The following is a 25,592-nucleotide window of genomic DNA, read 5'->3' as shown; positions in this document are numbered from 1 at the left end:
CTTGGTACGGATGGGAAGAGCAGGGCTTCAAGTCGGCTGGGGCTAGCCCCAACAGAGTACAAAATCCACTCCTGAACCAGAGCTCAATCAAATCCCTCCTACCCACATAAGAGAACCCACAATGGGTTTTTCTTATGTGTGTGTTGTGGATGGACCAGTGTCTTGCAATTCAACAAGAAGTGATTAATGCACCTGTCCAGAGAAACCTAAGCCCCACTGTGACAAACCAACTTTCGGGGCATGAGTGGTCCAGTGAGGAATATTGGTTTCTAAACCATCAATCAACACCACACGTCAGCTAGGTCGTTAGCTGTGAGAGTGGAGTTGATAGGCATAGAATTAGGAGGAGTGATGAGTGGGTTTAGGGTGCTGTGTAGCCACTGAGGATGGTTGGAATAACAGTCAATGAGGTTAATGTAGAATTCCCTTTTCGCTCTATCAAGAGTATCTTGAAAGAATTTAGGGCAGAGAGGTAGAGTTGCAGGTCCTCATGTGAGTGGGCACGCTTCCATTTGCACAGCAGCCAATGCATGTCTGTGCAGAGGGAGCGTATGAATGGGGTGTCCCATGTTTGAGGAAGCCAAGATTTAGGGGTGAAAGTAAGCAGTGGGAAGTGAGAGGAGAATGAGACATAGTAGGGATCTGAAGCTGGACAAGGCAGTGATGGTGGAAGAGGCATTGGGTGTGGAGGAGGAGAGTGAGAACTCTAGGTCAGAGAGAAAGGGGGAATGGCAGACAGCTTCAATTTCCTTTTAGTAATAGGTGTAGCAATCAGCGGAGAAAGGTCAGAGGGAGGAAAGGAGATGGTGGTGGAAACAATTGAGTGATCAGTTATGGATAGTTTGACAGCAGTATTAGTGGATTGGAGAGCAGTGGAGATGAATAAGAGATCCAAAGAGTTACCCCCTGTGTGGGTAGGAAGGTTATGGACAGGGTGGAGAGCGTGGTCACTAAGAAACGACTAATGTTCAGATGTCTGAGAAGTGGTTGGAGAGGGAAGGTTAAAGTCACCTAAGAGAATGAGGTGATTTTTAGTGGAAAGAGAATCAAGGGGTTTCCTAGGATCATCAAAGAATGGTCCAGTGGGACCCGGGGGCGGGGGGATAGATGGAGATGGTGGCAGAGCAATAGTAGAGGTTGTGAATTCAAAAGAGATAGGAGAGGACATGTCATTGGAGATTTTTGAGGTATTGAGAGGGGTAGAGAGTAGGAGTCCACTCCTCCACCTCTGCCAGTCAGTCGAGGAGAGTGAACGAAGGGTAGTTTGGAGTCATGTAGGGCTGCCAGATTGCCAGTGTCAGATGTAGAAATCCAGGTGTCAGTGATGACAAGAAGGTCTAGGGGAGAAGAGCTGGAGTGAAAGTAGTCAGTGATAAAGGACATTTGGTTGCATACATGCTGAGCATTCCAGAGTGCAATTTTCAACTGATGAGGTAAGAAAGAGTAGAGAAGTTGAGTCTCAGAGGAAGAGAGGCGAGGTGAATAGGTCTTAGGGGAGGTATTGTTAGCTCATCGGCTTCGTCGGAAGTGTTGAGTTGTGAGTTTTATAATAAGGATAGGAAAGGAGGAGGTTTTAGCGTGATTGGAGAAAGCGTAGGGAGAGGTGAGTAGAAGGAGCAGGAGTGAGTGCATTATAGGTGAGTAGCACAGTGTGGAGAGACAGTACAGTAATTAGGAAGCTTGGAGTGCTCACAGGTGCAAAAGGGAGAAAGGCAAAAGCAAAGGCTCATAGGCTGAGAGGCAAAGAGGCTGCTCAACAGCTGATCTTTACCATTCACTGTTGCGCACTTAACTGGGACGTCCCTGGCTGGATGCCGCTAGGGAGTTCAGAAGGGACATTAGATGTCGATCAGTGGTTGGTCTTTCTGATATTGTCCCTGATGTTGCTGGGGTGAGATGATTTTTTTCCTGGTTGGTGTTCCCAGAGGAGTCTCTTGTGCCCTTCAGCTGGAGATGGGGTTCATCCAAGGTGGCCGCAGGAAGTAATGTAACCAATCCAAGACGGGCACTGGAATTGATGTCACCAATCCAAGATGGCTGCTGGCAGTGAAGTCCAAACAGAAAGTGAGGCCAAAAACTGGAAGGGATAGCACATGCGCTTGTCACATGATCGCTCAGTCCATAAATCCATCAGTCCAACCTACATGTCTGGGATTAGCATGATGGAGGTAACTAGAACGCAACAGCGATGAGGCTGCCCTTTGAGGACACAGTGTAGGTTAGGGACCATCTAGAAGAGAAGATACACAGGGTGTTCTGCAATAATAAACATGCAAAGAAACTGCGGAAAAAGCAAGTAGCCCTATGCGTCCAGAGATAATGTTATATTACTTTGCTTTTGTACTGCACTGGATCATCATGGTTTTAGTGCTGAATCCTTCTCCAAGGCATATTATTCCCGACCTGGGGTCACAAGATCTTAGTCCACTGGGAAGAATGGCATGAGCAAGACTGAGTAAGTATGTGGGAAAGCAGACTCAGGGAGGGGGTTAGGCAGGTCGAAATGCTTGTCTTAGTATGGATGCCTGTTCATCTGTTATATATGCACTATCGCCTATAGAGAGACAACACAGAAGGGTATGTGATGAGCTGATACACACACTGAGATTCCAAGGCATTATTGAAGTATAATCAGATAGAGATCAAGTAGTGTTTTGTGTGGGAGGGGCCCAAGAGCGTGCTCTGGCAATGCTGGTAGATAAGCAGGCTGGAAATACCTGCCCCATCCATTCATTATTCTGGTGCTGGCATGCCAATCCAGAAGGTGCCATAATCCAAGAGCAGGACATGTGAATGTTGTTAGCAACACAAGGCAGTGGGGTGCAGTGAACACAGTTAATAGAGTAAGCATGTTGTATCTGACCTTAAATGGAATGTAGAGAGTGCATGTGTTCTTTTAGCTCATAACCTCACATTAATGCCACCTCAAGGCACTGAGGAGTGAGCAAATTAATCTTTCTGGCTGCAAGCCTACAATGTAAGTTCCAGGGTGCCAAAGAGCAGCACTGGAGGCCTCCCCAGCACCAAATGGCTATGAACAGCCACTTCTATTGTACGATAAGAGAGTGGCCCTGAAGACCCTTTGATGTTGGGAGGACTTTCAGTAGGCAGGTTCTCTTCGAAAGATACAGCCCTGGGGCTGCTGCCTGGGCAGTCTCTGTGCCCTTCCAGCTATGCTTTAATGATTGCTGGGTTGCTGTGGGGACTAGGCCCCTCTCAGGGGTTGCTCTTGTCCTCTGGACATGGATAGAATCTGCATATAAAACACCTCTTCCCAACCCCATTCCCTGAGCTGCAGATGCCTCATTGTGTACATAGATGTCAGGACAGAGTCCCAGGTTGCTTTCGGGTCCAGAATGCACAGAAAGAGTTTGAAACACAAATGAATTTGCTTCAGAACGTGCGCCAGGAGCAAGAAAAATGGTGATCTGGTGTGCCTGTATGCTTGGAAACTCTTTAAAAGTAACGGGCAGGTTTACATTAAAACCTGCCACAGCCCAAATTAATGTACTGCACCTCTGGCATCCGGCCCTGGCTATTTGCCAGTCGCAGGATACATGTGGATATGGGCAGTACATAAGATTGGGAATCCTTCAAAAACCCTTTAAAAAAAACAGGAGGGATTACATTAAAAAGCTGTGGAAACACATTCATTTTCACCAACACTCACCAACCCAAAGAACTAAACATGTTCTGGCATCAAGTAAAGGTGCATTTCAGTTCATGCATTCAGAATTATTTCTTAATACCCTCTTCCTGTAAAGATTTCCAGAGAGAGCCAGAGGGAGCTTGCAGTCTTCTGTGCATTTGCTTGAGGGGCGAGGGGTAGGGGTTGAAATACCCTCTCACCCCCTTGACCCTCACCAACCTCCTACTCCCACCTCACACACATGATGCACCCACATCCCGCAATCAACATTTGGCCCCATGGCTCCAGCAGAGGCAAGCTTTTCATCTAAGGGTGTCCTGTCCTTAAAGGGAGCAATTGAGAAGCCATTTTGCACCGTTAAATTGAGAATGTCAAATTGATCTGAGTCCCGCCAGTTCAAGATGCTGATGGGGAGGAACAGGAAGCCATTCACTTACACAGAGAATGGTGGCACATGGTTCGTTCCTTGTGTACCCCTAAAGGCTCTTAGGGTTTCTCCAGAGGCGCTGCTAAGGAGGAGGGGGGGGGCGGTTGAGGGGGCTATAGCCCCGGGTCTTTTGGTTGTAGCCCCGGATAGAAGCTCAGGTGCTACACCCAAACACATAGCCCCTAGTCCCGCCAGTCCCGACATTAGCCTAGCCCCTGATCTTTTCCAGACCTGGCAGCACCCTTGTCTTTCTCAAAGCAATGAAGGAGACGGCGGGGGAGTGTCAATACAGGACCAGAATTGAGTCCATGTCAAAGGTGTTTGTATATTACATTATGTTAAGAGTTTCTTTTTTTCTTGCTGTGCCAGTCGCCACCATAATGGTCCAACACCGCTGAGGCTATGTTCCCTGGGATATAGCACCCAGAAGCAGAAGGTATTGCAAAGATTCCACACTTTGCCCAACTCTGCAGCTGTTGTATGTGCTCCATGGTATAGCACCCAGAAGCACAGGACAGGACAACAACCCCACAATCACCCCTAACTTTGTAGCTGCTATGTGTGGCCTATTGTATAGCATTCCGAGGCACGGCACAAGACAGCACTAATAACCCAGAATAACCCATAACTGTTCCGTCGCTGTGTATGCGCAATGGTATAGAACCCAGAAGCACACAGCAGTACAGTTATCCCACATTCATCTCTAACCTTGCAGAGGGTGTATGTACCTTCTGAAACCACAAAAATAATGCAACATTGCGCTTCTTTAGTCCCACACTAATCTGGCAGAGAAAGTAAAAGGGGATATATCTACAAAGAGGATGATTACAACTCCCTGAAAAATGAACAAAACGGCTTCTCGTTGCATAGCTTCAGCCATTTTGTAAAAGCCTTGGCTACTGTGTACATTGGGGCTAGGGTGGTAGAATGCTGCCTGTAAGAGCTCCTTCAGTCTGTCCAGGGCCCATTTTCCACCCGTGAGTTTCTCCATAATAAGCCCAGGACTACAAGTCCCAGAATACAATGATAAACCAGGACTGGACTAAACACCTACTGAATGCAATAGGACCTGTTTGCATCTATAATAGTGATGTATGGCAACTTTGCATTACCTCCACATCTCTCTTCCTAGTTCCTGTACTTACGTGTCAGGTGACCCACCTCCTCCAGGAATCCCTTTTCTATTTCTATACTCTAACAGTCCTGCCCCCTTGTGAGGGATATCAGCAGTGCCCACCTGACGGCTCACAGTTCTTTCCTTTCCTGCCTCAGACAGGAACTCACCAGGAGGATGCTCTCTTTCTCAGGTGTGACCCTGCTTTTTCCCCCCGAAGGTTTCTTCTAACCTTCTCAGGAAGTGGTGATGTTGCTTTGTATCCCAACCCAAGTTCCATTGAGGAGTCTGGACGGAGTCGGCTGGATGTTTGCCGGGCGGTATTGGTTTACCTGGCTCGTTGCCAGCCTTTTCGGAAGGTAGATGATCTTTTTGTGGCGTTTGGGGGCGGGCCCTAAATCGGGCCTGAAGGCTTTGATACCAATCATGAATTGGTGGGCGTGGGAGACTATTCTTCTGGCATATCGGTCTAATGGGAGTCCACTAGGGTCTTGGCTGCCTTTTGGGCAGAGGCGCCGGGGGGTCTTGCTTGAGGAGATTTGCCGGGCGGCCACCTGGGCCTCTCCTGATACATTATCCAGCACCATCGCTTCAATTTACACTGGATGGGTGCTGGGTCTTTTGGTTCCGGTGTTCTTGGGGTTGGGGCCTGCTGACTCTCTGGTTGTGGTTTATTTCTGAATCAACGGTAATGACCTCTTGCATCTCATCTGGTGGTGTGTCTGGTTCTTGCCCATTCAGCTTGCCGCTTTTGGTACACCTCACAGGTGAGTAATGGAAAGAGGACGAGGGATGTTGAGGTAATGCAGGGATTACTTACCGTGATCTTCATTACTCATAGTCCCACTCTGCCTAGTTGCAGTGCTGGAGTCTTGCATCTCCCTCCCGACTTGGCTAAATGGGGCTGTGATGGCTTTTGTAGCACTGTGGCCGGTCGGGTTAGCACTGCTGATATTCCTCAGCAAGGGGACGGTACTGTTATAGTTTAGAAATAGAAAAAGGATTCCTGGAGAAGGTGGGTCACCTCACACGTAATTACTGGAACAAAAGAGTAGGGCTAGGAGTAATGATGATTATGGTACATAACCCACTCAGTCTCATACTGCTCAGTCTGCTGGTGGCCTCCCAGTCTGTCCATGGTTCTTATATAATACTTGGCGACACACTCCACCCACTTCCAAGCGCTGTGATTACAGGTGCTATTGTCTCCCATTTAATGGTCCTGAATATATCGCTCTCGGAAGGATGAAGGGCTATTTGATGACTGCCTGCGCGGGCTTTGAGTGCAGGTGTTTTTACTGCGATCTGTCTAACTAGAATTACCAAGGCCTATGTTTCCGCGCGCTTAATTTGAGGCTTCCCTGAACAGCGCGTGGAGCGGGCGCGCGCCCATCACTACTCGTGGGTAGTTGCCATAACGACTTGGAGTGATCCTCCAGCCCGGGTGAATTGCTTTCGGCGGCAGTAATTGTCAGAATAACTCTTTGTTTCAGCGCCTTTAAAAGGTGATTTTCGCTCCTCTGCCGCTCTTTCCAAGCGCGAGGCGAGGGAGCAACACGAGGGTCTTTGTTATTGAAGAACGCCAGTGTCCCCCCTGCCTGCCAACAGGAGGGAAAGGCGCTCAACACGAGGGGGCGGCACGGCACCTGGAGGAGGTGGGAGGCTTCCAGGAGGCAGTCGATTCTTTCTCAGCATAACATTTTTATTTCACAAAAAGGACACTTTAAAAACGTTACTTTTCTGCCACTTAAAGTACATTCCACCAACATCCCTTAGTCACCAAATTGAGCTCCTTCTGGGGCTTTCCACGCGATCTGATGTGCTTGATTGCCTTACCAATCCCCGAATAGCTGTGTTTAAGGGAATGAGTCCAGAGGGGCGTGAGTTGACACCTGGTTATCTGCCCTGAAAACGTACGCTTTCGGCCCTGTTTGCCTTGTGTGCACGTCAAGACAATCACACATCATGCGCTGCCAAAACTGGGAATTCTGGCAACATTGTACTGTTCACTGCTTCAGCCGGCAGCCAATCACAGAAAAGTGAAGTTTTAAAATCGAAGATCTCTGGATCTTTGATCTTGACCCAAAGGTGGGGGCTACCCCAAAGAGACAATATGAGTCTTACAATCAAAATGGTGGCCGTTGGGTTCCTGATCAGCATCGTGCCAATGGAAGCCATCCCTGGTGGGCTCATAATTTCACCAAGCAATTTGAACCGTGCTCCTCAATTTTTTCCATCGCTTTTTGACACGTGATAAACCTGTTTTGTATAAATATCCTGAGGGTCCTTTATTAAATAAACTGTTATATTTCAATTTCAGACTGTCTTCATTTTTCTGTTTCAGTGGCTGTTTTAAAAACTGAAGTACCCATTTCGATGAATTGGAGTCTTTAAAGCGAGGTCCGGTTTGGAACAAGTTAGCCCCTCATTTCTGAATTTCTGCACTGGCAGGAAGTACACCAGAGTTTTACCTGGAAGAGTTCTCTGGGTTTGTGGTTAGTGAGATTGGGGTCTTTGCTGGGATGGGAAGTGTGCATGGAGAAGACTCAAGGGGATTTAGCTCTGTGGTGGGTGGAGTTGACCACATCGAGGCAAGAGAAGTCTTGGGGTGAAACATGTGCGCCAGAAAACCAGAGGAAGAAGTCTTTGAATGGAAAGACGACTAGGGGTGACTGACAGGCATCTCTGCATCAATGGAGTATGATTTCTTGGCTTCCCATTTTCCACTATCCTCATGGGAATGAGCTGCGTAAACTAAAAGAGGTGTTACAGCAAAGTATGCCCCCCCCCACGTCCCAGGAGGGAGTGAATGAAGATGGAACAACATGTCAAGAGATTTTGATGCAAGACTGGGGGAAGTTAATGAGTTGCATTGTGACACTCTGGAAGCCAGTACCCTGGATAGGGGCATCATTAAATGGTACATACTAATAGGCTTGTGATGCCGGTCTGTTAAAGGGAGAGTTGATATCCAGGTGAAATCCAAATTATTAATCATAGATTTAGGAGTGCTATTAATTGACTTTTTCCACCAGTAGATACATGATCTCTGGTGAAAATGTTTGAAATTATGGTACCACCAGAAAGTGAACACGATCTCACCCTAACCCTAAAGAGGGGGTGGTCTCCCCAAAGATAATGCAAGGGCAGCCAAAGAGGTGGTCTCAACAAATAATAGAAAATATGTGAAGTGGACACAAAGAAATGTGCAAGACTTGTGTCAAAGGTTGCTAGCGGCGACCAGCACCAAGAACTAGGATTGCTTAAGAGACGACACCCCGGAGGAACAGAGGCTGAGGGCATTCAATATATTAATTGATTGATTGTTTATTTATTATGCGCTTATACACAAGTGTTTCATTAATAGTTCAGGCGGGGAACATACTGACCACATTTGACAGCCCAAGGATGGGATTCTTGGGAAAACAGTGCTACTGTTGCCATTAACGAAGGTACCTGTACATTCATCGGAAGTCAGAATGAAAAGAGTAGGCTAGGAAAGAATTAGGGAAAAGGCGGGAATATCGAAAGGAAGAGCAATGGCATTTGTTGGCAGAAGCTGTTAGAAAGAGGGATACCAAGACCTTTTGGAAAACGATCGCAGTCAGCAAATGGAATAATTAAACAGATAATGGATTTACATATTCCCTCAGAAACATAAGATAACCCTTTAGCGTGTTCTATAAGGGAAATTGCATTGATACCAGGATAAGTACAACAGCGTTTGTGACGGACAAAGCATTAAAGAAAATAGGATAGAAGTAGTTAACTGAATGGAAGTTCAAAGGGCATTGTAAATTCACCAAAATTATAAAAGTTCAGAATTATATGGAGTGTTCGCAATGATATGTTTACGAGACAATGTGACCTGTGAACCCTCTCGTTAACAATTACATTCAATGCGATCATTAGAACAGGCTTTATCCCTGGCGATGGGGAACAGCAGTAATTGTCCCGATACACAAGAAAGGGAGCAGGGCTTCGCCTAGCTTATATCACCCATTTACACTCCTTGGTGGTACGCTCCCAATTTTTGAGAGTATTATTTTCAATCGGATTATTGATTGGGTAGTGTGCAGTAGTGTACTTTCCAACAGCGAGCTAGGTTTCAAGAATGGCGTGATTTCAATAAATCAGGGGTTGAACCTGAATCTAATCACCTTCAAATACATCTATTGGAAACGTGCGCAGTCTGCGCAGCCTTTACGAATTTAACATCTGTATTTAATTACGTGAACGTCCTAACCCTATGGACAACATTATGGAAAAAATGGCATCTCAGGTGATCGGTTGCCTATATTGACAGAATAGTCCCAGAACTCCAAGGCAAAAGATCTGATTTGGTGAAGAGGGATAGCTCGCAGAGGTATTTGGTCTGAAGAAAAGAGCGACAGGGGTGAGTTTTACCACTGTCCTCTTTAATCCCTGCACCAATCTATTTAGCACCCTAACAGAAGAAAATACAGTGGATGCGCCCAGGAGTGCACCAATTATTATCTACTCAGTTCATGTGGTACTGCCGGCCAGGACCACAAATGCACCTCAGGTGCCTGTATATCCGAATAGGAATCTCATGCGAAGAAGAGGCCTTATTGCGAATGCCAAGAAGTTTAGTTAAATTAATTATTACTCTTTTGTAACACGCTTAATACCAGAGACTAGGCTCTAAGCACTAGACAGGGTTTGGTACCTGTGTTGTTCTGCGTTGTCTTGCTTCTAAGACAAAGGCGTTGCCACTGAGCTATCCTGCAGGCCCAGAAGCCTAATATTATGATGATACGTAAGACTAGATTGTGTTAAAAGTATAGTGGATTAATGATGATGACTGTATAAACATCTTGCAATTATGTTGTCAACAAATTGTGAACAGAGGTGCCCCCAGGTTGGCCCCTTCTCTTTAAATATAGGCTGAGCTCCAAGCTTATAATGACCCAGCTTACCCCAAGAGATCCCCATTCCCTCCTAAATAGCTAATTGAGCCATTATATCCTCACTTTTCTACCTTAGTATTACTCTGATATGATGCCCTGGGGACTTGGTATCCTACTCTCCCAATGAATCTTATATCACCTACACCTTTATTCCTTTGGTTATATCCTAGATATTCCGTTTTTCTCCTACTATTCTTTTTTTTTACCTCCCCATTTCTCCTGTTTACAATGCCACTTGGACACCACATCCTTAATATGCCCCTCGGCATACCTAGATAATTCCATACATGGATTAAATATATTCATTTTCTGTATTTTTTTTTCTGATCACTTAATACATACACTACCCGATATAGCTATTTATCCCCCGTTTCGTTTCATGCGCGCGTCGCGCTGCGCAATGACCTCACATGTTTACATGTGACATCATCACGCGCATGACGTTGTGACGCGGATGACGCGCCAGATGCAGGCAGTCATTTCCTGCCTTTCTGAAACACGTTATTCTCGTATTCAGACACATGGCGATGGGCAGCCCATCCTTTAAGGACACAGAAGAAGGATTACTCGTTTTACAACTTTGGAGACCTAAGAAGGTAAGACCCTTCAGGCAGATTGATTAGAATATGTTCTAAATTTATGCTCCAGTGAATAACGCTGGGACCTACCTATTTGCCACTCAATTCTGACACCCAATTCGATATTGAGAGTCCTTCTACTATCCCCTTTCTCTCCTCTTTAGGAGACCCTACCCACTTTGGGACCTACCCAGGGAGGACAGGAATCCCCCCTTCCTTCTTTGAATCTGCAGCCACTCCCATTATGGCAGGGTATGGACTTGACAACTTGAACTTCAGGCATCATTGAGAGTCTAGCCACGGCATCTGATGCTCCTTACAAGCCTCAAATCAATGTATATTTTCTTGTAATACGGCTGTATAACACTATAATCTTGTAAGTGTTCCAGAAACAGTTTGTTTCCTGTACCTAATGGACTTACCTTTGATTTTTAGGATATATACTTACCTTTTTGGGCCACAGAAGATTTGAATGATTTCATGATCAGCCACTTAAACCCATGGACACAACCTCGGGGCACAAATGTGAGGTAGGAAGTAATTTGTTAGCTTGACAAATGCAATTAGTAAGAAATACCTGTTGTTAACTATATGAGCAAGATTCCATCTGAGAATTATTATTTCTCTTATAGATATCCAGAAACGTTGTCCTTGAAGTTTAGAAATTGAAGAAAAGCTATGGATAGAAGTAGACCTTTACATACTTTAACACTTACTCCAGAAGAAGGGATTTTTCCCGAAACGTGTTGAGTTTTTAAGTATTGTCACGTGTGAGATTACAGAGACTGCTAAATGTTCTGTACAATTGTACACCACGCAACGATGTTAGTTGTGAACTACATGTATGTTAAAAAGAGAATCTCACTAACAATATTTGTGAAATAAACTAATATATGTATATATACTTTTCTCTGAGAACCTAGAGTGACACTATTTTATTTAATTACTAATTTTTTCTAACTCACTAGTTGAAACATTTACCATTGAACAAATCATAAGAACCTTTTTCATATTTCTATGGACCTACATGATTGTAAATAATTGCATTTAAAGAACCGAATGTATTGACTGTCCACGGACAGTAAGCTTGAGTGTGCAGGGGACGCGAGGGGTCCACAACTTGTGGAATCCCTCCCTTTTCCAGTTTTCTCAAACCCGCAACCTTGTGTCAGGGTTGTGTTACACTCCTCAGCACTACCAACCCTAAAAACCAAGAAAGAGGTTGATTCCTCAAAGAACTTTAGGTGTGCATAGGTGTTCTTTCTTTTTGACGTAAGACTAGAAAACCTTGCAAACCAAGTTTTTATAAGGATGAAATGCTGTTGATGTGCAATTATTTTGATTATTTTGGAAGAAGACTCAATAAGAACTTGGCACGCAGGATCAATTCAGTAACCAAGCCATTAAGATACAACAGGCAAGAGTGGAATGATATGATATGATATGATATATGATATGATATGGCATTTATAACGCGCCTATACACAAGTGTTTCAAGGCGCAACGAGGCGGGGGGGGAACAAGGGAGACAGACAACGATCCTACTAGTCCAGGTGTCATTCAGATTGTGCAAGTGCAAGGGTAGAGGGGAGGGGAAAAGTGCAAGGGGGAAAGGGAGAGGGGAAGTGCAGTACAGGGTTAGTAAAATAACAAGATAAATAATAAGGGCCAGCTGGTGGCAAGTGCAAGGTAAGTGTAGACAAGTGCTGGGGAGGGGGGCTGTAGGGATACAGAGACAGTCCCGCAGTGCAGGGGTTTCCAGGGAGGCAGTGCAGTGCAGGGGAGAGTGGCTGGGCCAAGGACCGAGTTCGGTGAGTGGCCCAATTGCAGATTCAGTGCAGTTTCAGTAATTTTAGCAGGGGAGAGGGGGAGAGAAAGCGGAGGCAAAGAGGAAGGTTTTGAGGTGCTTCCGGAACCGGAGATGGTTCTCCTCAACCTGTTCAGGTTTGCTAAGAATCTGTGGAAATAGCCTATTGAACCTATGCTGTAGGGCTACAAAACCAAGCCCATCCCTACTGGGAGGTATGGTGCAGAGTTTAGGGGATATGTGGAAACTTAATGTTGCTAAGAGTATGTCATGATGCCTACCCCGCCCCCCGGGACCCAGACCAAGTCCGGCAACCCCGGAAGCAGGCATCAAGTCATTCCAAGCTAGCCCAACAACCCCTGCTAGGGGCTATTTGGGTGCAGTCCTGGCGTCTATGGCGCCAGGCTCATATGGAGAGTCAGTCCTGGCGCCATAGGCGCCAGGTTCATAGATTAAAACTTATCTGATGCAGACCATGCTGCAAACTCACCTGATGCAGACCATGCTGCAAGAGCTCCAAGCCAAAAGAGGCTTGGAAGGGACTACTTTACCTAGGGACTATTTTTTACTCGAGTGGGGCTGGGGAGGAATACTTACCTGGGACTACTTTGGCGGCTATTTAAACCACGACCGAAGAGCAGCACACGCTTCGCGTTATTCTGCATCCAGCAGCGTAACGCTCACCGTGCCTGCAAGTCTGCATCCAGTCTTCTGCCACGCCCGCCTCGAGTCTGGAGCTCCTAGAAAAAGGGAGAAATAAGGAGAAAAAGTTAGAACAAGAGCAATACCTTTGATCCTTACCTGAATTCCCGATCCACCGCGCCTTCGAGCTGGAAGAAATCAGTTATTTTAAGCGCGTCGCCTCGCCTGCTGCAGCGCCGCGCTGAACTCACCGGCCTTCGCAACATCTTCACATTCCACCGCATCCTTCTGCATGTTCCCGCCGCACTCCGGCAACTAAGGGGAACACAAGAACAGCAAGGTGAGCCAAGGGAATAAACAGAGGCAATATTAGTTACCCCCCATAGACTTACCTGTTTTACCACCGGGGGTACTGTTCCTCTTCACGAGTCAGTGCAGCCTCCACTGCATCCTCGCCGTACCCCAGCCCGAAAGGGGAACAAAAGGACAGCAAGGTGAAACAAAGGGACAAACAAGGGGAAACTTCCTCATCACAATAGACTTACCTGATTTTACCACCGGAGGCATTATTCCCCGAGACTTCATACTTTCTCTCAGTGCCTGAATAAGGGAGAAAGCAACAGGTTACATACTGACATTATTTTATCGAACTGTGTTGGATAATACAAATACTTACCTGAATATTACCTTTTGCCAGGAGGAACTCTTTGCTAGGGTCAAGCTGCAACCAGCAAGGAATCGGACAAGAGTGAAAGTCAGACATTTTAACTCTTACGAACTACATACTTACGGCGTCTTGCCGGAAATCTCGGAGTCAATATTGTTCTGGAACTCACCAATTCCTTCGAGCCAGTGAAGCAACTGGTTATCTACGCGCCCCTGCGCTCAATGCAGGATGGAGAGCTCATCTTTCCAAACCATCAGGTGAGACTATAAGAGGGGACATCAAAGGTGATCAGTGGGGAGAACAGCAGGGGTGGGGGGGGTTAACGCACAGCTCCACGGGTGGTTAATTCCCTTTCTCCATTTGCAGAAGAATATTCCTACGGGCCAAGCAAACGAAGCTAGGTGGGCCAGCCCAGTCTGTCATCTCGGCACTACGCGTCACATTGGTGGAGACCAAAGCTGTCCAGTTCAGATTGTCGCCCCCGTGGGAGCCAGGTGAGCGTAACAGAGCACGATAGTGATTTCTGTACCAATTGTTGGGGTTCCCATCCGCCGCCGCCACCTATATGATGCATACCAAAGTAGGATTCAAATGTCAGCCATTGATGTTATGATGTTGATTGTGGCAAATTGAAGCCACAACACTGACAAACGCAATGATAAGAGACGACATAACTATCTGTAACACGTAGACAATACTGTGGGTGAACTGTGTCAGGGACTAGTCAGCAAACTGGGCATGAGTATGTTGCTTGATGATACAAGTAGGATACCAGAAGAAGCAGAATTAAGAGAAAAAGAAACGTTTCTGTATGATACAATGTAAAAGAGACAAGGGAAACGCGAAATCATCAAACAATCGGGGCATATATGCCACTTGCACCAATAGCGGACAAGCCAGAATATCTGAATTAGAGACTAATAAATGTTTACATGTTCTGCCCGCTGTATCGCAAAGAATGGAAATACTTAGGGTTTCAGCTTTGTCAAAGAATTGTCTGAAGGCAACGTAAACTTACATTGATTTTACTCGTTAATGCGACAAGAACTCACTGATTGCTGTTCGGTTGATTCTTATATTACAAGAGCATTAAATATAAGATCAGAAATCATAGCTACATGATGGGAAGCCTACTGAGAACTATTACTCCTCTGTTCCGCTAAGTACATCGCCATTGTTGCGTACCGATGGACGCACGTTAGAATGACTATCAGGGAGTTTTTTTTTATTTTATACTAGTGCAGAAGCCCGTGTACACGGGCCAAAGTGCAGGTTTCCATTAACACAGTAGGACCACTATATATCCTAACTCAACAGTTCCCCTTTAGTGGTGACAACAGGCGAAACTATGCAAATTGGCACTGCCTCTATATAGCTTAAGGCAACTGCTCCCTTTAGTGGTGACATCTGGCCTTTTATTATATTGTTAGATTATTAGATATAATACAGGCTCAATTAGTGTATATTGTACCTTCAATAAAGAGGTCCCATTAGATGTTATATAAAGGAGTTTGGGATAGTTTATTTTCTTTATCTGCCTAATTGTTTCTTATTTGTGTAAGCATGTATTGTTGTATAATTATCAATGTATATGATATGATGAATACTATTGATTGATTTATTCTGGGATGAGAAACATTAGGGGTTAGAAAGGGTGGGCCATTCCCCAGGTTGAGGTCACACGTTGAAATGGTCAAGGGGCTGTGCATCTCTGGGAACATCTCCTCAGTATGAGCAATCAGGGCTTTGGGTGGAACAATGTATATCATCCATCATAGGGAAGATGTATGAGAAGGATGACTGAAGTTAGAGGCTACCTGTTTGTGATACATCAACTTCTGGGGCACCAGTGGTCCAGGGATGAATATTGGTTTCTAAACCATCAATCAGCCCCACACCTCTAATACACCAGAAGGGGTACAAACAGATTGGAAACAAAAGTACATGCTAAACTCCCTTGTTCAATCTTGGTAACGTGGATGGAACAACAGGCTTCTCTCTGCAAGGTTGGGGATCGTTGGTTAGTTGCAACACAGCAAAACTACAAGTATTACCCAATGATAAAAGAGACTATCCAGTCAAGGTTGTATAAAAATATCTACTTTCTTTTTATTACAGCAGACAGTTCTAACACACAACAAAATATTACCCACCCTGTAAAGGAACACAGAGGACAGACAGTTTCACAGAGGAAAGGGATGCACTCTAGATACTGACAGGAGGGCAGTCGGTAAAGCAATCAGTCTTAACTGTTCAAGGTTATTTTGCTTCAGCACCAAGGGTGCAAGGGGTCATATATGTCACTAGGGGCCTTCAGAGAAGGACCAAGGGGACAGAACCACAATGTACCTGGTGCTTGAGGTGATCTTGATGCTCAACATGGTCAAGTTGGTTCCAGGAAACTTTGCAGCACCTGTGACAGAGTTCAAGACGGGAAACAGCTATGGGTGTCAGGAAGCAGGCAGTTCGGAAGTGAGGCTGGACGGATGGCTGCAGGCTGGCCTACACGGTGGATCAGGGTCATGAATCGTTGTCTTTGTGCTAGTTGGCGGATCTGGAATGCTGGTCGGGGCGTCTGCAGGGTGACAACAGACAGTGGGATGGCCCTAAACTGAGGAGAATGTTTGCAGTCAACAGCCTTGTCCTTTGGTCAGAGACTCTCTGGCTTCCCAACCACGAAGCTTGCTGGCAGAACCTAGGGGGGCACGCTGTGTGCTGGCTGGGTACCGGTTCTGGAGCTGCTGCAGGGTCTTCTGAGGTCGATATCTCCCTCTGTTACCTGGGAGATGTTTAGGGGATGGATCTTGCTTCCCTCTTGGAAATCTTGGCCTTCCTTCACTGACGGAAGCTGTAAGGTAGACTGTACCTTCAGCGAGGGTCCAACTGAGGATCCAAATGAGTCCTTCTTCTTACTCCTTTCAAAGTCATCAGATGATCCGCCAAAAGAGGAACTCAACCCTCTTTTAAAGCCAAATGGGATCCAGTGATTGGTGCAGGCTACCTTGATGAACCAATCCTGGGTCCCCACCAACAATCTTCTGTTATGCATGAGGTCATAACCAGAGTACTTTGCAACAGGAAAGGTAAGGGGTGACAACATGTACTACTAAGTCCCACCCATCTTCCTATCTGTTGTGGATCAAAGGGTCTCTCCGGTTAATTGAGCTCTCTGTGACTCCTGATCAAAGCACAGGTCTCCCTTGAAGTTTATGGTGAGAATAAAATCACATATTTCTTCCTTCTGAAAGAGGGTCCTTTTGCAGGGGTTGCCTACTGTAAACAGTTGTCCCAGACATGACATTCACTGCCCTTCATAAAGAGGGGTGGGATCTAGCTTCAAGCTGACACATTAAATATCAAAAAGGTGTTGGGGTTTCCTGCCCTTTGTTAGTTCTATGACCAGGCCTCTTTGCAGGGCGGCTTCAATTAACTGTCATCAGTATGTGCTGCCACCACACAGAACTACAAGGGGCAGGGCAGATCCATGCAGCCTCTGATATTTAATTAGGCTTGCGTGGCAGGAGGAAGGTGTTGCCTTCCCCCTTTGTGAGATGCTTTAATATGGTTGTCACATTCCAGCTAAATGTGACAGGGAGGACTGCGCCTGTAGGCTGTCTCCCCATAGAGTACACTTGACTATGTGTTTGATGTGCGGTGAGCATGGGAAAATGTCTGCGGATTAGCCCCACACACACATTTTCTGAGGTTGATCTCCCATCATTCCATTTCGTACAAAATTTCAAAAATGCCCAAGTGAGCGCACACTCACTGTGCAGATGGTAGAATTCCTCACACTGTTCTACACAGGTTCAGTGACAACCAGAAAGAGCACCCCTCATTGGCTAGGAAATTAACTTAAGACTTAGTAGGCAATATTAGTTAGGAAGCCCACTTTATACGACATGTGGCAGAATCCTGTGTGTCTCTGTTTTTATGTGCTCTGCCTTAAGATGCATTATGACTCCTAGGGAAGGGCTATCCCAAAAGTCCCCCTTAATGTCAGAGAAGGTACACACTCTCTGGTAGTAGCACATCCCCTGTGGTATACGGTTTCAAAAGGTGGAATTAATCCATTTTAGTTAGCTGAGTATTTTTTTACCCCCATTTTTTCCGTTTACCAAAATGGAAGTTGTCTTTATTTACCTCGAAGACCTGAGGGGTCTCATGACTATCCCTTGTTCCTCTTTGCATGTGTGACAGGAAATTGCCATTTTGGGCCACTGGAGGACTGCATTCCAGGACTGTTCAGCCTAAACCCAATCATATGCATTTGCCTGTCTGGGGTAGGAAGGTTTTGCCGCAGCAGAATTGGTCAAGGTAGAATTTTCGAATATTTTTGTGTGAATTTCAATGAAAATGTATGTGAAGGGGTGGGAGGTGCCAAGGGACTCCCTTGTTCCAAACAAAAGAAAAACATAGTCGAAATCTACCTCAACCAATTCTTTTCGAGGAAATCACTTGGAACATTCTGAGTAAATTCATTCTTTCCTGTGAGAGGCCCTAACGTAATGCATGGATCGTGCTCGTATGGATGGTCTCCCATTGACTGACCCCCCCTCTCCTTGAATGATTCTTTGTGTGTGATTGGGTTCTGCAGTCACTCACTGTTTTCTGAGAGGGACAAAGGCAGACTGCTTTACTCTCTCCCCTTCTCTACTGCTGGATCTCTGTACCTACACTCCTAAAGTCCTGATGCTTGAGGAAAGACTGAAGCTCTGCAGCACTGACACACCGAAGAATCTGACGGTGAAGTACTGCCTCTCTGGAAGGAACACATTGAGGAGCTACTTTCAAGTGGCCCGGTGGGGCCAACTGCATCACAGCTTCTGCTTGAAGAACTCATCTCCCTGAAGCTCCCAACCGTGCCTGTATCACAGGATCCAGAAGCGGCTGCCCCTTAGCTACCAGGACTCGGAAGTCTATCTGTGCTGAGCTGATCATTTACTCGTCATCCCAGGACATCAGAAAAGAGACCGGTTCCATCTCCTCTGTCTGGAAAGCTCTGGGGGCCTGTGTTGTCTCTGATCCTGCAACCGCACCACTGAACTCTCCTCCCAGTCCTTCTTCTATGTCTGGCTTCTCTACTCTTTTCTTCAATATTTCTTCAATATTAATCATCTTTTGGGTCTTCTCAAGGTGGCCCCTACCTCAGTAGCTGAAGCATGTGCCCGAAACGAACGTAGAAACCTGCACCAGCAACTACTGCTGACAGCAAGCAACCTTTCTGATCCTCTCAGACCATAGGCCTGGGAACCATAGAATTATGACTAACACTCCTTGTCAAGTGCATTAGGCTCCACCCTGCACTAGTGCGCGGTCAATGGAATCTAAGGTGGTTGCCAAGTAACGTGCAGAGCGTTCACATCTTGAAACTGCCACAGAAGTGCTTTCTCAGTCCCAGGGTATTGCTCTTATGACTCTCCGACCTTGGCGAGTCTCTACTTTTATTTATTTCTTCATCTCTGGATCCCTTCTTCATCATCAGGAGTCTTCTGTGAGCTGCACACCACGGGGATTCCAGAAGCTGGCCATTAGGACACTTTCACAGTAGATATCATGTTCCTGCCAAAGACAGCTAAATCTGCACAACTGGTCCCCCTTGGTCTTTCTTAACTTTCTGGCCTAGGCGGGAAAAGTGGATTGCTTCCCTGCTACTGCATTTCCTCTTCTAGGAAAGACTCTTCAAAAAGCGACTTAAATCCTTTCAATAGAAACTGCCTTTTCCTAAATTGCCACCTGCTTAGCTCATTTGTCCTGTGAACAATTTCTTTAGACCATTCTTGTTTGCCAGCGTGCATTATTTGTGTACTGACAAATGTTTGTTTTGTTCAGCGATTACATCGCTATATGAGCATTGTTGAGTAAAAGAAATAAATTAATGAATTGAACCCTAAAAACTCTTTTTCATATGGTTTTACTGTCCTGATACGGTGTGACCAGTTTTGTTTTACAAAGTTGACTTACCTGTAAGTGTAGTGATTTTTCCCTTTGCCTTTTCTTATATAAAGATTGTATTGGTATACAAAAATGAGTGTGTCCACATTCTCCTATCGGATATAAATGAAAAGCTTGTACTAAGCCTGTTAACCAGCTCACTCCTCTCCCCTTGTGTTAGGCCTCGGCTGCTCTTCCACTAGAGAGTCTGTTGTGCTTGAGGGAATCGCTAGCAGCACCTAAGCCAGGAAGATACACCTAAGGACCCTGATCACAGGCCTTAAGGAACATCTCCCTGACAGAAACTAAGCAAAGATCAGCCTAAATCTTTGGATCAAATTTTGCATGTTTTGCTCATGCTGATCTTGACGGGAGACAACTTCAGAGAGAGAGGAATAGACGCCTGCAAGAACTATTCAGCCAAGAGAAGAACATCCACGGGGAAGCACTGGGAGCGAGAACCGTGGGGCAGCTTTACCGGCGCCGTTAACCCCTTACCGCCTGACTTATAATGAGGCCCAAAGTGTCTTGTTTTACACACAGCCTCTAAAATACCCTGGGGGACGGTGTCCGCCCTCTGAAAAACGTGGAGGACATCGTCCACCCACGCCTACCCTCACCTTGAGCCCTGAAGATGTTATGGAATGCGAGTGGGCAAGGGAATGAGAATGTTGATGTGCGTCGTTCAAACATGCAATTGCAGGGGATGAGGGGGGCAAGCGACGGTCCCCTCTGTGTCCTGAAATAAAGACTGTTGTGAATAAACCACCCATGGATGTCATTTAGAGGTCGCCAGGGGTCTCAGAGGTCTCCCTTGCTACCATTGTGGTCTCCTTTGCTACCTCTAAAAAATAAAATATTTTTTAAATTGAGGCTCATGGGCTGTGGCCAGCAGCATGTTGCTCTTTGTTTCTGGAGTGACGAGTTTTCGGATAGCTATAGCCGGTAAGAGAGCTCTGTGGGTAGAGCACTGGCTGTTGCAATGTGTGTGTGATCTGCAGGTTGCAGGCTCGACTCCCAGCATGGTCACCTCAGCCTTTCATCCTGCTGAGGTTGATAAATGAGTACCAACACACAGGTTGGGTGCTATTGTATGAATATTTGTTCTATATGAAGCGCTAAGCGTACGTCTATATAATAACACATCATATTGTTTGGCCCTGGACGTCTGCTTTCATTCACAGGAATTTGGTTATATAGGCCTATACGCACTGATAATGATGATACATATGGTGATCCATTCTTGTATGAAATGTATATCACTTTACAGTGATATTGTAACCATATTTTTGGTAGCGTACTTGGAAAAAATGCAATGTGATGTCACTTCCTATTTTGTCAAGGGGTGAAAGGTCGTGTTCAGTCGCTTTCTGTGATGTCACTTCTGCTACCCCTGACATTTTGGTGAAATGACGCTCTTGAAACCACTGTGTGATCCGTCAACAATTGTCCCTCTGTGTCTTGGATTGATGCTTGGACTTGCCTGAAGTGCCAGCCCTTGCCATTTTTTGGGGCCAGAATGTACAATTTTTTTGGCCAGAGTGGGCTAGCATCATAAGTTACTACACTAGTTTTAACCAATGTTACTGAGCAAATATGTTTTCAAATGCATTATTTGCAACATATTTTTCCCAAAACACCCCTTCGGGCAGTACTCATACAGTTCTATGTCCCTGGATCATTTTTCTATTGTTTTTCTTGCCATATTTTTTCCTGCAAAAACTCATCGAAAAATGTTTTTGGGGGGCTTGCCCCCCAATCCTCCTCCTCCCCTATAGTTTAAAGTGTCTTCTGGAAAACCAATTCAGCTAAAAAAATCATCGAAAAATAATCTGGCGATGCATGAACTTCGTACCGCCCATACAGTCTGTTGTGGATAGCGACTACTTGCCAACCCTACCGATTTAGGCTGTAGGATACCACTTTTTAAGCAGTCCTACCGCCTACCGATTTTGTGGCAACAAATACCGATTGAAAAAAATATATATATTTTATTTTTATTTATTTTTTTGGCTTGGATTTAGCAGCCTGTTTAGCCATGGTTACAGGGTGCGCAAGTACACAGAATCTGAGGAACGTTCTGCAGTCGGGATGTGTCCAAGCTGCTGCTTTTATAATGGTGTGTTCTCACTAGCAGCAGTTAGCAGAGAAGTGCGCCTGTGCAATCTCCCCAGATTGTCAGAGGCGCCTGTGAGATGTGCTCCAGCACTTCTGGATATCAACAACCACATGGTTCACCGTACCTCAGCTCCCCGGTGCCAGTCATCTACATGCTGGGGCGAGCCGCTCAAGCAATGGTGAGCCACTCCTCCTAATGAGCTCTGGCAGGTGTGAGGTTGTGCCAGGAGCCGGGGGGAAACCGCACGTTTCAGCCCTGCCCTGCGCGAGTCTCGCCACTTCCACCCACCTGCAAGTGCAATATGCTATTTCTTCAACGTAGCTGCACAACGCAGCACCCCACTCTCCGGCACCTGCTACGTACTTGCCAACCCTACTGATTTAGGCAGCAGGATACCGCTTTTTAAGCAGTTCTACCACCTACCGATTTAGTGGCAACAAATACCGATTTGTTCAATATTTTTGAAACTTTAAGATTCCTACAGATTTTTGGTCACAGAATGTTGGCATGTATGCAGCAATTAATTGTAATGTGTGATTGTGACCACTTTTTCATTAATGCCTTGACATATTTTAGTCCCCAGTCCGACCCTGCTTGGAACTAATAACCTGTATGATCCTTCCACAATAGCCAAAACATATCGCTCGTGCAACAGCATTTTGGCTCGGTGTGTTAAAGGCCAGGTCGTTATAAGTATAAAAAATACCAGTGGACACCCAGACGCAACCATGTGGGAGTCATGCTGTGGAGGAGTGCGTGCAGGCTCCTGTCATAAGTCTCAGAGAAGGCTAGACTGCGGGTTGGAAGAGTGGCAGGAAAGCGTTGCTCACCTTCGCAGAGCCGCACTACGGGTGCCGCCGAAGGCAAACATCAAGCGTTCCTCGAGGAACTGTCAAACGTCAAAGTCAGGCGTGACAGACGCAGATGCGCAGTCAAGCCCAGTTGACCCCCACTCCTTGCCTTGGCATTTCTCTTTGAGATGGGCCGCAGCAGAGAAAAGGTGTAATAAGGTATCGCTCGGGGTAGTGGAAGCTATCAAGAGCTTATTTTGACTAGGTGATTTATAAAGCTCTGGCAATTTCCCAATGTGGAAGCCGAACCCTTTAAAATAGTGCACTTTAACTTGAGAAACAGTAATTAAAAAGTGTGCTCCACCAACTACGAAAAGAAAAAGGCGACTTCCTGGATATGCTCCCTACAGGCTTTTCTGGAACATTCCATGCCTGGTCTTGGAACTCCGACTGGCCAGTAGAGTAACACGGGAATGCACTGCATGATGTTTGACCAGGCCAGGGCGGGCTGAGTCTGCAGTGCAGTTTTTTCAATTTCACATATTATTTCAATATACATCTTTTACTTTTGACCAATGTTACTAGCCCAGTGTGCTTTCAAACATACAATTTACCATTTTTTTTTAACCAAAATGCACCCCTACCGACTACTCATTTTGTCTAAAAAACACCAGCATCTATGGTTCACAAAGGTGGGGCACTTTCTTTTGGTGTCTGAATCTATCTAGCACAGGGGTCTGCAACTTTTGGCTCGCTAGATGTTTTCGACTACAGCTCCCATAATCCCTACCCAGCATAGTCAACAGCCAGATATTGTGGGAATTGTAGTCTGAAACATCTGGAGTGGAGACCCAAAGGTTGCAGACCCCTGATCTAGTGTCTCTGTCTGAACCTAATTTTGGACCCGTGCCGCAGCGATTAGCGCACTCCAGCGATCATCTCTTTGCTCTTCCTGCCTACGGCTTACTGCCCCATACTACACCTGCATGCTTTCCAGTCTTTGAGGGTATCACTACATATTATCCAAACCCAAAATATCACCGTATATATGGACGTCTGGAACGGCCATAGGCGATATTTTTTGGGGGTTTTGGTAGCGGGGATTGCAGGGGTGTCGCCTGCTCATTTAAAAATAATGCAGGGATTGCGGGGGTGTCCCCCGTGGGTTCCATGCCTTAATATCGCCACAAAAATATAGCGATATTTTTGTATGGCAATATTTTTGCGGGGATATTAACACATGGAACCTCTGTGAGTGCCTCGCCACTGAGCCTGCGCACGCGCACCGCGATCCCTCCGGACTCTCCCAGCCCGACTGTCGTCCCTGTTTCCTCTGCTTGACTTTTATCCCAAGTCTATTCAAGAGCATTATAAACCCATGATCATAAAAATGATTATCCCCGCTTCTCCTCCTACATGAGTTTTGAGGCCCATTAAAGTTTATGTGCCACATCTGGTTTCTGCCTAACTCCAGCTAACAGCTTCCGGAAGCCACCCCATAAACAGCCATGGCATGTGTTCAGCGGGTCTCTGCTTCCATTACTCCCAAACCACGTCTCCAATTAATAAGGCCCCACCAGACGGCGCACGTCTTCCTCACCCGCGTGGACCTTGAACAATTTCTATTTCCACAAGAGGGAGTGGCATGTGTTCTTTGTACTACATAGCTTTCACACCGCGGGAGGTGGCATATTATGGCAGCACTTAGGCACGCGAGACTGTCCTTCGCATGTGAAATCTATACTTTTCATTTGAGGCTTAAGATGGCAGAAGAGGACCACTGGGCATATGTAAAGGTAGTGCTCTCGAGCAGTGGCATCACTAGAAATCAGTATTAGGGGGGATGGCGGGGGGGGGGGTCTAAAATACATGGTGGGGCGGGGTGGTGGCACAGCAAATAAGGGCCAACATGTCAAACTGGTTTAAGTATAAATAAAAGTTTTACATCAAGTTAATATACATCCCAAACAGTTGACTCATGTTCAACAGTTGCAAACATGCCCTTGCAGTCAGCAAGGGACTGCATTCTTTTACTTCAAGAAGACATCACTCTCAGCACATCATCCAATAATGTGTAGTTCGAGGTGGTATTTAGCAGAAGAGACATCACTTCTATAAGTAAGAGCCAGTCAAAAATAGTCAGTTTAACAGACGAGATATCCCTCATCCCTCAGTTTCAAATGATAGTCCAGGACATTCTGTTTAATAGATCGCCTTTCACATAAAGGCGGGCGCCTAAAGGGGGAAAGAAGGCAACTGCTCCCTTGGTTCTTTAGCAGTGGCTGCAGGAATCTCACATTGCCTCCGCAGAATTGTTCACTGTTTTCAGTTTCTGGCTGTACACCCCATTGGTGGCTGATGAATTTTTTTATTCGAGGGACGTAAGTATTTCCCCCTAATATGCCAGTGTGACGGAGCATAGCTAGGGAGCCCGAACCAATTAAGAGGTGTTGGGCGGCTTCCCACCCAAATAGTTTGTCTAAATAATGGCTTAAAATGGTTTAAAAATTGGGTAAAATGCCAAACAGTTTGCAATTGGTTTTGTACGGTAACGCATGAAACAATCCAATAGATGCAAGCCACCAACCGTGCAGAGGAGCCTTTTGCCAACACATTTTCAGGTTGCTTTTGCCCACAATATATGCCAGTATAAAAACATTTTCACGCAGGCTGTACACACATATTTCCATGCTGGCTGCACCAATATATGCCAGTATTCCCATTTAAGCACATGTTCATTTTTGCATTACACAAAATGCCAGTAATGATACTATAAGAAATCAAGTCCATGCTTGTTCTGCCAAAATATGGCAGTATCCCCACGTAAAACCATACTCCAGCTGGCTTTGCCATTAAAAATGCCCAAACTGGCTGCATTAAAATGCCATTCTAGTTATATAATAAAGTGTATCAAACTTGCTTTATCAAAGATG

The 25,592-nt window shown here is 45.8% G+C and overlaps 1 long non-coding RNA gene across 3 annotated transcripts in view; it reads left to right on the top strand.

Annotated features, from left to right (window-relative positions):
- LOC138488428 (uncharacterized) overlaps nucleotides 1-25,592 on the top strand; it is a 614,677-nt gene that overhangs the window by 521,158 nt on the left and 67,927 nt on the right. For 2 of the 3 annotated variants that reach the window (XR_011274665.1, XR_011274666.1), the window contains exon 4: nucleotides 11,135-11,229. This is a non-coding gene — a long non-coding RNA (uncharacterized lncRNA). Of the gene's footprint in view, nucleotides 1-11,134; nucleotides 11,230-11,331; nucleotides 11,551-25,592 lie in introns of those variants that run through there. The other variant, XR_011274667.1, reaches the window with a different exon arrangement.

The sequence above is a fragment of the Ambystoma mexicanum genome, chromosome 9 (assembly GCF_040938575.1).
Source record: "Ambystoma mexicanum isolate Mex_15411 chromosome 9, UKY_AmexF1_1, whole genome shotgun sequence".
NCBI lineage: Eukaryota > Metazoa > Chordata > Amphibia > Caudata > Ambystomatidae > Ambystoma > Ambystoma mexicanum.
The sequence above is the reverse complement of the archived record's forward strand: the minus strand, read 5'-3'. Positions and strand labels throughout refer to the sequence as shown.